At 38.8% G+C, this 10,870-nt stretch overlaps 1 protein-coding gene across 2 annotated transcripts in view; it reads right to left on the bottom strand.

Annotated features, from left to right (window-relative positions):
* Positions 1 to 10,870, bottom strand: part of NT5DC1 (5'-nucleotidase domain containing 1) — a 159,149-nt gene that overhangs the window by 97,599 nt on the left and 50,680 nt on the right. The window lies entirely within an intron of this gene.

The raw sequence follows: 10,870 nt of genomic DNA, 5'->3' as shown, positions 1-10,870 counted from the left end.
TCCACCTCTCATACAGAGCCATTTTCTGCTGGGAAACAAAAAATTACTCTCTCCTGGAACTGAATCAGAAGGCAGACCCATCAGTCAGTAGCCAGCATATGATTCAACTCAGCTTTTCAATAAGTTAAAAAGTCCAAAAGCCACCAAAAAAGGGTTTTTGAATAAGAGGGCTGCCTCCTTCTAACTCTTCTGAAATGCCTGCTGAGCACTCCTGTGAATCATGCCTGCTGCAAGAGGAGCACCTCTGAGTTAAGAAAGCAGGGACTTTCGGTGACAGCTGGCAAGCAGACACTCCCTCTATCGAGGGACAGCTTTCATTCAACTAAAAGGTAGGACAAACACGAATTCCTGTAGCTGGACACTGAAAGGGAACTAGATCGATATTAAAATACATAGCAATTACAACTCTCCCCCAACCATAGTGTTTTAAAGAAAAAAATCCAATACAGTGTTTTCTAAAAAGAAAAATATGTTTATTATATGAAACAAAATGCTTCATAAAATATGCTGATTTTTGCTTATATTTTATGATTATACTAGCAAGCATTGAATAATTGAGTAATAAACACTATTGCAAGTTGGAAAAAGACATTCCATTCAAGTCTCGGGAAACGATACAAAATGTTAAAATAGCACTAAGTATTCCACTCATATTAAATTCAATGCTTGAATCGCAGAATGATTTAGCTGTGCCTTCAAATGCTTTTAATATTCCTTCATGCAATGCACACAATCATAAAACTATTTCTGCTGTAATTCACTCACATTTCCAAGGGGATGCATTTTGAACGGGGGTTTTGTCCTACTCGTTAAGCCAATTGAAAGAAATACTACTTGTCTCCCAGATTAACCATATGTTAGATTTTTACTAGCCTGGTCATTTAACAAATTACTAACAATGAATATTTCCTGCGTGTTCAAAAGACTTCTGTTTAAAATATTCCAGAGAAGCCTTGTAACACTTACAATAGCAGTAGGCAAAACTGCTTGAGCTTAACAATAAAGTGTGACTTGCATAAAAGTGCTGAAAAATTAGACTGAAAACAAATACTTCATTTTCTTTCATCTGTTTTGATGCCTGCTCTTATTGTTTAAATACATTGGAAATGTATCTACATGAGAAAGTGTAAAATAGGGTTACAAAAATGACCATCTTTTTTTGGGAAGCAGCTTATCACAGCTATTAAATAGGCTGCATTGAAAACTGTCTCTAATTTCTTTTACTTTAAACAAGATTTGAACGGATACCTGGCATACAAGTTTGGTGTTCCCCCCCGCAAGATTTCCTCTAAACTGATTTGGCTATTTTTAGGCCAAAGGGGAGGAAATACTTCAGGTATTTTTCATAGTCTACCCAGTAATGTTTAATGAATAAATTTTACCCCATAATCCTACTTTGAACTTTAGGCTCCTTGGCAACCAATTGTGGTGTTGGCCTTATTTTACTTAAAAGTTTAAGATTTGAAAACTGGCTTTTGAAGGGCCAAAAATTAACTTTCAATGCAGATTCCAGATGACCCTCACTGTGCCAACAGTTACAGCTCCACTCTACAGACAGTTAGACTAAGCTGCAACATTTTCAAAGTACCCATCACAATAAAGTGAAAAATCATCTTATCAGAGAGTTACTGTGTTATACATTAATACAGGAGGCCCCAAATTTGGCATAGGAAGCCACCAACACGACTTCTTCCATGCCTCATCTTACAGCTCATATTGTAAAATGCAAGTATGGGCTTATCTTTGCCCACACACTTCCTTCATACCTGAAATTAAATAATGCATGGTGATAACTCAAAAGAACTCATTAGTTTGCTCCATATTAACAAGAGTACTTCACACCTAATAGTCTTGCAGACTATTAGATTTTTAGTATTACATTATTTTAAATTATTATCTTTTTTACTGTGTTATATTTCTAGCGTTATTTACTTAAACGCATTTGACCCAGTTCTACTAGAGCTTTTATTATAAGATGTTCTCAGACGTATCTTAGCCTGGTGTGGGAACTTACACACCAGGACACACATAAAGCAACGTGCCCCAAAACAAGTCTTTAAAAGGAAAGCATAAAAGCTGTCACAGCTACAGCTCTCAATTACACTCCACAGCCTTTCTATATAGGAGGAGTGGGGAAGCAGAGAATCAAGGACAGAATACGAACACTGAGTTTATTTGCTAACTTTGGAATTTAAGGAAAATCAGAACCTTAAAGCTGTTTGGCATTTGTTTTAAGAAAATACATCCCTGAAATTTGAAACATAGGGCTTCACGAAGGCAAAAAGTCAGGGCAAAGATATTTCAAAACCATGCATATGTCTGGGAGAGGGAAATGGCCTCTGGCAGCTCAAGCTGGTTCTGACTCAGGGTCCATTTTGCCATGGAACCTCCCATTTCTTCAGTCTTCCTCCCCCAAACTCCTCTCTCCTAAAGCCCCTGGCTTTACTTCTTTTGTCCCAGTTCCTCCCAAATCTAATCTTCCTTATCCCGGAGTGCCAATGCTTCGCCTCCCAAAGTTCCACTCTCCTAAACTCTGGCCGTGCCACCCACTGCCACTTCCAACCAAACTCCCTCTCCTTTTCCCACAATGCTCCCCAAAAACCTCTTGCTTTCCCCCCCTCTACTTCCAATTCTTTTCCAGTCCTTTTGGAATGGAATGGAATGGCATAGAATAGAATATAGAATAGAATAGAAGAATAGTTCAGCTGGAAGGGACGTACAGTGATCATCTAGTCCAACTGCCTGACCACTTTGGGGCTGACCAAAAGTTAAAGCATGTTGTTAAGGGCATTGTCCAAATGCCTCTTAAACACTGACAGGCTTGGGGCATCGACCACCTCTCTAGGAAGCCAGTTCCAGTGTTTGACTACTTTCTTGGTAAAGAAACATTTCCTAATGTCAAGTCTGCATGTCCCCTGAAGTTTTACTCTCCAATTCTCTCCCACTGAAGCTTGTGTCACCCAAGTACCCCCCCAAATTATTCTTTTCCTGATATACTCCTTCCAACTCCACACTGCACCTGAAATCTGCTCATATCAAAACCCACATTTCCCCCAGTCTAGCCCTGTAGCTCCTGACACTGGAATTACTCAATATTGCTCAAAATGCTCAATGTGCTCAATACTTTTTGTGTTTCCACTTCTGTATAATAAAATAAAAACACTGAAGACACTTTTAGAAAGTGATCAGCACTTCTAAATTTAGGCACGTCCCTAACCTTAGTTGGGCCGATTCAGGGCTCAAGACTGAATATTAATATTTGTGCTTCAGAAAAACTAATTAAGAGTCTTTCATTCCAGGCATTTTTAGTTATATTGATAATACAAGCTCTGTAATGGCTCACCACCTCTTTAAGCAGGTCTGTTCAGTCGGGTCATCCTGCATCCCAGCATGTTCTTAGGGACTCCTCAAGTGTGAGGTGGAGGATCTGGGAGGTCTGCTGCAGGCAGTCATCACCTGCAAAGATCTGTGCACTGACCGTGAGACCTACCCCCATGCTCATCCTCACACACCTTACCAACAGGAGCAGTATTAAAATCAGAGAAAGCTGGAGAGTACCCCAAGTAAAATGTCCTTCCTTTATGCCTAAATTGGTATCGTCTTCCAATAGCATTAAGAATTTAAAAGCACTTATTTTTTAACACATTTTTGCATATAAAGCAGCCAAACATATTTTTAAATGTAACATAATTATTTGTGCAGAAGACCTAAGCAGCCTGTTACAAACAGCTGAACGCTCTTCCTTCATTTTAAAATGGATGTGCCAGAAATTCCTCTATGTTACAGCAGGCAGCCTTCCTAAAATTAAAGACTTAAGACTTTGTGGTTGGTAAAAGAGTTTAGCATGGCTTGCCATGAAAATGGATAATTCTGCTTTTTAAAAGCAGCTTGGAGAAAGAAAAGTATGCATTTTAATAATCGTGGCCTAAGTTACTTTGTGGTATAGATCAAAGGAGAATATCCTTAATAATATAAGATGGAGTGAGAGAGAAATGTACCAGACAATATTGTTTCTCCTAAACACAGCCGTTGCTGACTGAACTGTATTTTCCCATAATAGTCAGTTACTGAATGCAATTTTAAAAGATTCAGCATATCTTCTACTGGTAGCCTAAAGGATCTCCAAAGTGTATGAGTGCATGCATCAGTTAAAACTTAAGATTTTCATTTATCTTTCTATTCCGCCAGGACTTGATTTATTTGCTGTGCAACACAACTTCGAGCTATTATCTCAACTTACTTCAAGCTATTATCTGAGGATATAATGAATAATGTTTTCTAATATATTTATGGAATGGATCGACATAATAAAATTTACTTTATATGGAGCGGCGTTTAGGAGTCACCAAATTAATATCTTTCTATCAAATATTGTTTGGCTTTGGACATCTTTTTTACATGACAACATTTTTCATTGAAGTACTTGCTATTTGGTGTCAGTGTATTTTTTACAGGCTGCAGAACATTTTGGTGTGTTTTGGTAGTTCCCTCTCTACTTCTCAGGCCAGGAAGCCGAAGAGGGCCACTGCCTGCTGCTCTCGGGCCCTGAGCACAGCTGGCACAGTCTGGTCATACACAAGTAAAATATCGAAACAAAAAAAGAATAAAAAAGGCTCCCTCCAAACGCCTAGTGGGATCATTTGCTAGGATGGCCAAGTCCCTAACTCCTGAAGCGTACCTGAGGATTGTCCAGGAGCATGGCAGCTGCTTTGGGCCACAGGGAGGACAAGGAGAGTTTAAGAATTTGCCTGCCGGGGCCTGGGCCTGGGCCCGGGCCTGGGTCCGGGCCCTGGCACAGCTCAATGTACTACCACAGCCATAGCCTAAGATTACCAAATCAATGACATTTCAAAAGGCTGCCAAGAGATTTGCAGATCACTTATAGCATAAAGGAATTAGCAAGATCAAACTAACATAGCTGCTTCACTGAAAGCAATGAAACTATCGTTATAGCTCATGTAAATACTCTGCTCTGGATTGTCTAACCTGGTAAGCAAATCTTGCACCACGGACAACCCAAACTTAAACAGAACGTAAGAAATCTGAGTAACTCTGACAGCAAAAAATCTTATTTGTGGCTCCTCCAGTGTCAGAATCGCTTTTCAGGTTCTCTTCAAGCTCAGTAACTTTTCTGCAAGCATATGGGAGATTGCAGGTCACCAGCCTTTTCCTCACTATCACCATTTTCCAGTGGACTCCACCTGATCGTTCAGTTATAAATCACTTATCAATGCCCCACGTGCAATTCCTGACAGGACCGTGTATTATTTACTACCAATCACATCAGTAGTTCCAATGCTGAATTTTCATTTTTAATACTTTCCAAGAAACAGCATTAGAGCTATTTATTTTTGCATTAAGTCATTTTCTGGGTCAAGTTCAAAGCATACATGTATTTCATAATTCTACCCCAAGATTATTAAAGGTTTGATAAATTTGTCTTTCTTTGCCAAATTTAAGTTAGATTAAGGATGGAATTGGTTGTTAATTATCTGGGGGATGAGAAAAGGGTTAGTTGCTTACTAAACCAATTCAGATAACCTAAATGATTCTATGATTGCTTTCCTCACTCACTTATCAGTGATTTCTCTCCAACTTTTAATACTCCAAAAGCACTCACTCCCTTACCCTCATAGCTTGCAATAGTTTCACTACTCTTTTCACACATTTCATTTTCATTTGCAAGAGTCCACTGTCATGTTCATTCACTACAGAGTTCAGGGAAAGGTTCCTTACCAACCTTTTACAAATACTATTCCTCTTGAACAACAAAATGTCATTTTAAACATTCCTTTCACCAGAGTACTTTTTGCGTGGGTATGAGAAGTGGCGTTACAGAAAAACTGATCACAGCCTGGAAAATTTTTACAGAAAGCAAGAATAATTCAACTTGCAAATACTGCAGTAGTACCTTATATTAATAACTTCTAGTATTTTCTGCTCCCCTGCAGTCTGGGTGGCACGGCTGGCCCACATCAGCCATGATAGGGTCCTCCACTCTCCCACCAGAGAGAGAAAGCACTGTCACAGGTGAGTCCTGTCTCTGGACAGCATGACCATGGGTAGCACACACACAATGGCCCAGCAACAGTGAATCCATCAACTTTCACTTTACATTAAATAAAGAAATAAATCAGTGAACAGAGTTTGGTCAAGAATAAATATGAAATCACACTTAAGGTCTTTCATGGAAAAATCAGCCATGTAGATTGTGGTAGTGGTGTCTGGGAGACAACTCAACTCTAACAACTATACCAAGATATGGTCACCAGATATTTTTTGTGAAACACTGGAAAAGACGAATAGCACACAATTCAGATAAAAAATAAATCTATTGAAAATAACTTCTGAACATGAAACAGAGGAACAAGAATTTGGCTAAATCATACTAAGGCTATCTTTTAGCTCAGTATTTACCTTTCTCTAACACTTAATACTTATACGGAACGTAGAAACCACCACTGATTATTGGTTCAGAAGAAAATAGCATCCAAAAAATCAAACCCAAAGAACTCTACTCAGCAATTTACACAAAGAAAAAAAGTAGAATAATGATAATGTTGGGGGAAAAATCTAGATCTTTAACTAAGAACGTCTGCCTTTTGCAAAGACAAGCTTTGGGCCTGTACTAAGTGATCCATTAGGAGAGAATCTGTTTAAATCTCAGGATACAATTAGGTAGTAATTCTGGGAGGTAATGTTTCACAAGTGCCACTGCTCACAGCTCCCTACCCCAGCATCAAACAATACATGGATCCTTTGAATAACAGAGGTTGTCTTCCCCGGTAATGTGGCAAATAGGTGAAAGGAAAAAGACTGTAGATATTGGATTCTTTAAACAACAGAATAGGCCACGGAGAGCAAAACTGCATGGTGTGATCAACTCTAAGCAGACAGAACCAAAATGAACATAACGTGACACATCTGTATTTTAGATGATAGCTTGGTGTTTACAAGGAAGCGCAGTAGGCAGTGGTTGCAGTCAATGTGCTTGGGGCATTACCTTGAGTAGCATTATGTGGGTATTTTTAGGACAGCCACCCAGATGGGTGGTGTTCAGGAACATCATAATCCTCCGTTAGGCCACTCTGCAGATGGCAGTGTATGTGCAAATATAATACACAGCAATTGGCAGGTGCTCTTACATCGGGGTCTGGATGAATACAGTGATCAATAGCTTACTCTCTTCTCAAAATGAGCAGTACATAAGAATCATACCCTATTTTATGAAGCAGAGGAAAACAACTATCCATTAGGTCAAGGTTGCCTAAATATAATCTACGTAACTGAAATAAGACTATTAAATCCTTATTAGCACATTAGCACTACTGTTACCCAAGTATCAGGTTCCTTTCAAAAAGCTGTGAAGGAAAAGACACAATACTTTGCTGAAGTTAAGCTGGTTAGTTTCTTTTTTTCTGGTAGAAAAAGTAAAAGTGTCCCCATTTTCAAAATCTAAGACATGAAAAATGTTCAGAAGAGACAATATTTATTATCTAAAAATTATCTTTAATATTTTTTTCTAACAAAATTAAGACATACCAAGAAACTAAATTTTTATCACGAAATAAAACGGAGACAGCATGATAGGTGTGCTTAAGACACAGAAGTATTGTCATCTCCAAGTATTCAAAAACTGTGACTGAAATCCCAAGAAACAAGAAATTAAAACCAAATTGAACAGCCTTTTGACCTTTTCGTCTTTTAGGATGCCTACTCTGTTCCTCCTCTTCCTCAAGCATCTGCTTAGGACTATTTTAAGTGAGCACACTGGGCTGCAGGGACATTTGCTTGACAAAGTATGTCATTGCATTCTGACAGTTTATTTGTAGGATCATCTGCAGCCAACATTCAGTTTTAAGTACAGACTTTAAAAAGTTGTCTGTGTTTCAGTGAATACACAGATGTTGACCTTCCCCTGTTGCTGGGGTATGCAAAGCTGCCGTGCTATCCTTTTTGAACAATGGGAACTCCTTTCCAGCTTTCCACTCCACCTCCTTTTGCATTGCTCTCTCCTTTTCCTCTTGCACACTTTCCTGCTGCCACATGCTTCCTTCTACTCCTTTCAGCTGTTGTCAATAGCTTACAATTTTCTTTCTGTCACTCTTATGCTCCATTTTTCCTCTCTCCTCCTATGATGTTTATTGTATGACAAACATTTCCATAAGGTGACCTAATTCCATTTCCCTTGGAACAGCACAGTCCATCTTTGTCAAGGACAGGCATGGAAAATGGTAACAATTTTGCAGTAGAGCAAATGTCATGAGTTTAAAGGCAGGAACTAAAAATTAATTAAAATTCTTACTGAAAAGTTGAGGGATTCAGAATAATTAATTTAACTTCAGGGAGTCTACTTTATTATTTGAATCATATAACACATAGATCTTAAAAACCATGCAGAATATATCAAATAGGAGCAAGAGGTACAACTATATTTGTTATTTACCAAACCAAATGCCTATCATATTCTAATCTTTTGCCTATACCTTTCAGAACTGTTTCAACATGTAACCTAGAGTTCACAGAATGATGTGAAATAGTACGTATGTTTTCTTTTGCATCCAAGTTTTGTATAAAAGCCTGTACAGTTGCTTTTGTACTAATGGAAGTTTCCCGGTTTCATTCACACTCTATTTAGATTAACAGGTTCTTGCTATAGGTTTAGAAAAGTGATTTAACTAAGAAACAGCTCTCCTTAATATTTATGAAGTTTGCAACTTCTGCAGCCTCTAGCGCAGGATAAGGTCACAGCTTGTCCTACTCCCTTGCTGTGGCGCGAGCCACACACAAGAGGAGACCAGCCTCAGCGCTCGGCTGCTGCACTGCCACATCCAGCAGAGCCCACCAGCGTGGTCCACCTGCAACTAGCTCTGATCAACCTGTGGGCATGGGCAGGAGCGTGGCCACATCCCGGACTCCTGCTCGTCTGCACTGGAGGACTGGCTATCCAATTTGTTCAGGTGCTGCTGTGGTGGCTGTATGTAGTCATGGAGGTACAGGGGAAAAGAGGAGCTGGACCGGCCCAAGCACTGAACCCCTTCCTCCAACATACAGTTCTCTCCAGTCTTGTTTTCCAGTATGAAGCAGTTTGAAATTACTGGCCATCACAGATCTGAACCCAGACTGGTTTGATTTCTTGCAGAACATCACGTTTTAACTCAAGATGCCCCAAACTATTAAGTAATCCAAAAGGATTTCAAATATCTAGAGTGCACTGATATGATCAACCTTTTAAAGTTACAAAAGATAAATTGTAACATAGCTCATTTTCAGGACTTCAGTTTACTTCTCACCATATAAGGGAAAAAATGGCTCTGTTTCACATGCAAGATGCAGGTTTAAAAAAAAAATAAATCACACCACTCAGCTAAACGGTAATAACTATCTATTGTGCTCATGGCCAGAGCCAAAGACCTGAATTAAAAATATGGACTATGAAACATGTCAAGTGATTTATGGACCTGTTCCTCTGCCCACTTCTTGAATCCAATGCTGATGAAACATCTCTGTAATGCTCTTTAATTTTCTAAAAGGAGAGAAAACGACCCCAGCAAATAAGGTTGATTAGTTTTAGCGCTCTCAGCTATAGCAGGTCCCAGAAGAACCTGACAATCACCATGTACGGCGTATGGGAATGAGGAGAGCACGGGAGGGGGAGAAGAGAACAGAGCTAGGGCACAGAAACTGACCTTTTGGTGGCAGCAGCCCACTAGATGGGCTTAGCTGTGAAACTTTGGCTTACCCCATAAAGATGAAGACTATAATTAATTACTCTCATAATTTCACATTTACCACAGGCTACTAAACACATATTCACATATTGCTGTTTTGATGCAAAGTAATTCACTACATGGCGTGTCCCAGAGTTAAAGCACAGAAATGGAGGGATGACAGTTAGCATTGTGCTTTGGACTCTGTCCACATGCTGGTGACTTATCCTTCTGCCTCCAAATTACTTTGAATTAACAGATCACAGTAGCACATATTACTCATAAAATGTGAACCTCCAAGCACCTACCCCTGGAAATACACATAAACCATTCCAATGGTTGCGACACTTTGGGGGGAAAAAAAAGGGTTACTGAGTAAGAAAGAAGCACATATCTTGCAGAAATGTAGGCGATACAATATAGGAGGTATAAAAACATGCACTTGATAAAGCTGTTGTGTAAGGTTAAACTATTTAAAGTAATTGCTTAAAAATATGAGACATGTCAAACTTGTAATAAAGTTCTTCTCTTGGCATTTTAGACGTTAAGGTTAACTTTTGCAAAAATGTATCTTAGTGGTACAGTTTTCTTAGGTTTATTCCAGTCATTTGTTAGGCCCAAGATTGTCTTGAAAGTTATTAAATTAGGAAGCAGCATTATATTACAAAGAATAAGAGCTGGGACACTTAAATTATGGAAAGTAACTTGCAAATGCCACAAATGCTGAAGACTTTATTTCCTTTGGCTTCTGTTTTTTTCTTATTTAAGAAAATTTTTTGTGTGAAACAAATTACACTACTACAATGTAAGCTGAGAGCCCCCTTTTGCCATACTTACATCTAAATCCAGCTAGTACTCCTCATAAAAATAGGCACTACTGGGAAATAAAAGGGCAAGAATCTGGTCCTCAAATAGTCAAGGGGTAAATTTTCTAAATACAGTCTCTCCTGTCCCATGCAGATGACATTTTCTGTGCTAGACTGACTGTGCTAGACTAGTAAAACACATATGAAATTGTAGGTTGAGTTATTAAAGGTAAACCTAGTGTTATATCTCTGGGAATTACCCAGAGACACCTTTAGTTTTAAATAGAAATGTAAGAATACTTTTAGCACTCAGGTGTGTATTCTTTTTGTTCTTTACAAACACTTTTTCCTTTA

This window comes from Mycteria americana, chromosome 3, assembly GCF_035582795.1.
Source record: "Mycteria americana isolate JAX WOST 10 ecotype Jacksonville Zoo and Gardens chromosome 3, USCA_MyAme_1.0, whole genome shotgun sequence".
NCBI lineage: Eukaryota > Metazoa > Chordata > Aves > Ciconiiformes > Ciconiidae > Mycteria > Mycteria americana.
This window is presented reverse-complemented; position numbering and strand designations above follow the sequence as displayed.